The sequence below is a fragment of the Gambusia affinis genome, linkage group LG15 (genome assembly GCF_019740435.1).
Source record: "Gambusia affinis linkage group LG15, SWU_Gaff_1.0, whole genome shotgun sequence".
Classification (NCBI taxonomy): domain Eukaryota; kingdom Metazoa; phylum Chordata; class Actinopteri; order Cyprinodontiformes; family Poeciliidae; genus Gambusia; species Gambusia affinis.
Genome location: NC_057882.1, coordinates 1,498,853 through 1,502,804, shown reverse-complemented (window position 1 = coordinate 1,502,804; position 3,952 = coordinate 1,498,853). Strand labels below are relative to the sequence as shown.

The 3,952-nt window shown below is 38.0% G+C and overlaps 1 long non-coding RNA gene across 1 annotated transcript; it reads right to left on the bottom strand.

Moving 5' to 3' along the window:
• Positions 1-682: 682 nt before the first annotated feature.
• On the bottom strand, positions 683-3,381 carry LOC122845369. Its single transcript, XR_006373024.1, has 3 exons — positions 3,065-3,381; positions 1,470-1,616; positions 683-1,368 (listed from the first exon to the last, which is right to left on the bottom strand). It is a non-coding gene; the product is annotated as an uncharacterized LOC122845369 (long non-coding RNA).
• Positions 3,382-3,952: the final 571 nt, after the last annotated feature.

Below are 3,952 nucleotides of genomic sequence, written 5' to 3'. Positions count from 1 at the left end.
TAAGGTAAACTTGTTTAATTATTAAACATTTTTTTCCATTCAAACTGTTGTCTGTTGGCTCTTCGTTCCAATAACTTAACACTTTTGGTTCATCTTACTTGAACATATCAAGGCAATTGGTTTCCTGATATTTTGCAAGTAATGTGAACTCTTAAACGTGTAAGTATAACTTATTTTTTATGAGTACTGCTTAATTGACATAACTCACAATTTGAAGTAGTCATAATTGACATTTTATAGTCAACTTTACTAATGATTTTGAGTTAACGGCACTCAAGTTTACTGCCATTGCATGAGTTGTCTGAATGAATATTTTACAGTTAACCCAATTAATGATTTTGAGTTAACGGCACTCAGGTTTACTGCCTTTATCTGAGTGGTCTAAACATAGTTATTTTTAGCAATAACACCTTAAAATGAATTAGCTACTTTACTTGAAGATTTTGAGGCAATCGGTTTCCTAACTTTTTTTAAGTAAAGTGAACTTATTACTTTTTACAGTGTAAATGACAGTAAACATTCTAATGATACCCCACATGCTACTGAAAGTATTTATGCTTACATTAGCATATTTGCTCATTTTATTAGCTAATACACTTACTTTGTTCTGTGTATTAGCGAAACGGTCTCAATTTATTACATACTTTATCATACTGAATGCAGTGGCGGAGCTAGACTTTTATTTCTGGGGGGGCCAATGGGGGGCCAGGGCTATCTGTAAGGGGTCCACTGACTATGACAATGACAATACAGTAAAAGTACTTTCATTCACATACTATATATAAATAAAGACTCATGAAATGAGATTTGCTCATGTAATTTGCAGTTTATTATCAATGCATGCCACACAAAGCATAAGTGGACATTAACCTCTAAATGACACCATTGTAACAAGACAAGACTTACAATGAGAATGCAGTGTCACACAGTTCACAATTACAATATCTCAAAAAGAAGGTTGTATGTTATGGAAACTGTTATTTAATAGATGCTACATGTGCATTTTATTTTCGAACTTAATGCAGCTATGACCAAATGTACTGACTCCTAAACTATCATTGGTACAAGTACCAGTCGGTGAAGACCCAAATCATGACGAGAAACACAAGACTTCTTCATCACTCATAAAAGTAAAATCCTTCGGTTGTTGTGAGATGAAGCAAAATATGTTACAAAGTCATCCATGTTGAGGCCCCGTGCCCTCCTTGACTCTATGCTAAGTGTTCCAATGTGACTTAGCCTGGCATCACCAAGAATAGTCTTTGTACCAGGAGCTGTGAAAAGTTCTCTTTCTTGTTCCATGCTGAGTTCTGGGGAAGTTTGTCAAACTTGGCTGAACAGGGCCCTGTTCTTTTGACTTTGAAATATCTGGAATACAAACACAATGGTTATGTACACATAATTTACATGATCATTATGTCATGTAAATTGTGCAGCTACTAAGCAGGTCTTAGTGTAAGTAAAATTACCACTGGGTCCTTTTGGAAAAGCAAAAGGAGTGCTGGACACTGCTGAGAAGAGATCAGTGGTATCTCCTGCAATTGCCCCTTCTGGCTCATCATCATCCTGGTCAGGCGCAGAGCTTTCTGTGTTTTCAGACTCCTCCTTTGATGGAACTACGTTGTAAAAACAGTACATTAACATAATTGAACCAACAATTAAAGAAACACATTAGCAGAAGCCAGCAAGTAAAAATAACCTATACCGTGGCAGGTTTTTGACTGTTTCTGTAGATACTCTGACCTGGTGATGGTGGATTGGTGTTTGCCAGACTTTCTTTCTCGTGACTGTTCTCAGGACATGAGCTACCAGGACTGCTGATGTCAGAGCTGAACCCTGTTTGATCTGTGCCTGATTTGCTTCTTTTTATAAAGAAGCTGTCTATCCTGCCTCCCTGTCTTTTCATTCTCAACTGACCCTAGGAAAAAAAACAAGCCAGTCATGTTATGCCAAGTATCACTTCCTATTACTTAGTGTTAATAGATCCCCACTTCCAGTGTGTAGGTCAGGGAAACAGACTGTGGCTGTATGTTCAGCATTCAAACTTCTCAGCTACTGGACCGACTAACCTGTTTTTGTTCATGATCATTATCGACTTTATTTATAAAGCACTTTAACAGCAGCCAGAGCTGAAATAAAGTGCTAAACATCAGCGATAAGATAAAAGAAAACATAAAAGAAAATGACAAAGCTAAACACATAAGAATTTAAATAAATTAAACATTTCATGGAAAACATAATAAAGCAAAAAGAGTAACAGATTAAATTGTCACAAGTTCATGCCCTTTCCTAGGGGAAACGGAACCTCTAACAAAGTGTTGCCGTTTCATAGAAAATGTTTAGAAAAGAATTAGTAAAAATAGCAAATGTCAGTGGGGAACTTGTGTGGAGTTTTTTCACTCATTTTATAGTACAAGCTGGCTCCATTAGCATTACCTTTCACAGGTAAGAAAGAAAGAACACAATTTTATGAACAGAATTTCTTGACTTTGTATTAAACGACAGCTTCTGAGCCAATAAATATTTCCCATGTAATTATATTGGCCAGAAGTAACTACTCTGATTTTTATTTTCTTAGTATAGCTAACATTTTTCATTCTGTATAGTTTTATTTAATGCGAGAGCTAATAAGAAATCGCTGTTAGAAAGAAAGAGCATTACAGACCAGAGGATTTTGGCAGGTCATATAATCAGGAATGTCGTGATCCATTCTGTCTGATAACACATGCACCACGTTGGATACTTTTTTTACTTCCGTATTTATCCTCCCGACATTGTTCAGGCAGACGTGAGTGGTAAACACACTGAAACACGTCAGCGTCCTTACAATACTTTTTGCTTCTGCGTGCATTACGAGTCTGACTGGCAGACGTGACGTATCATAGGAACTGGCCGACTCGCTCGCTAAGTCGGCGTCTACGTATGTCTATAGCTGTAGCATTGTTAGCTTGATGCTCGCAACTTATAGTAGTAACTCAACTACCAGAAACTATTTCCTGGCTGAGCACAAAATGTTTTTAACGGGGTTTTTTTATTGGTAGTAGTAAACCATTGTAAAACTTACCTTTGAAGTCAGATTATCCGTCTTGGAGTCAAATCGACTGTATTCCTCTTAGCTGTACAATATTTCTCTATCGTCTCTTCGCGGTTCTCCTTCTCTTCTTCTGTTGGGTCAACTCTGTTGTGTCCAAATGGTGTATCACAATAAACGTAAATGGTGCATATCGCCCCCTGCTGCTTTTGAGCAGTCACAACAGTCACAAGTGTCACAACCCATTGTGGTACATAGTGCTACCTACTGTGAAGGAATGACTGGGTGTCGTGACATGTCGATCATTTGGGGGGGCCGCTGGGGGGGCCAATCAGATGGCTGGGGGGGCACTGGCCCCCCCGGCCCCCCCTCTAGCTCCGCCTCTGACTGAATGTTGCATGTCTAGCTTACTTAACATTCTTGTGATTCTCCACATGCTATTGATTACATTGCAGCTTTCTTTAGCATTGATGCTAATTTTTAGCATCAGAATGTTGGGTCCAAACCGACGGGCACACTTTGGCAGGCCCCAGTTAAATTTCTTCAGGAATTTTCTAGTTTGACATTAGAAGCTTACTCAGAATTGCCATTTATTGGCTACATTTCCTCACCATTCCAACTTAATCAATGCACTGAAATCATGAGGCAAGATTTATGTCAGGTTGATGTATGGACATAAACGTTGCACGAATTGGCTTTAAAATGTCTGCTGACATCCACAGACTGCATTATTAAAAATTTCCCCCTAACCAGTTTCTCCAGCTGTCCTTTCTGCTTGATTTTCTACTCCTTCAAGTTATTTTTTCACTGTATCTGAGCCAATACAAGACTGATTACAACTGATTTTATATCAGTATATTTCCCTGCCATCCACACAAATTTTGGAATAAAATAAGATGCAATAAATTCCTATTTTTTAAG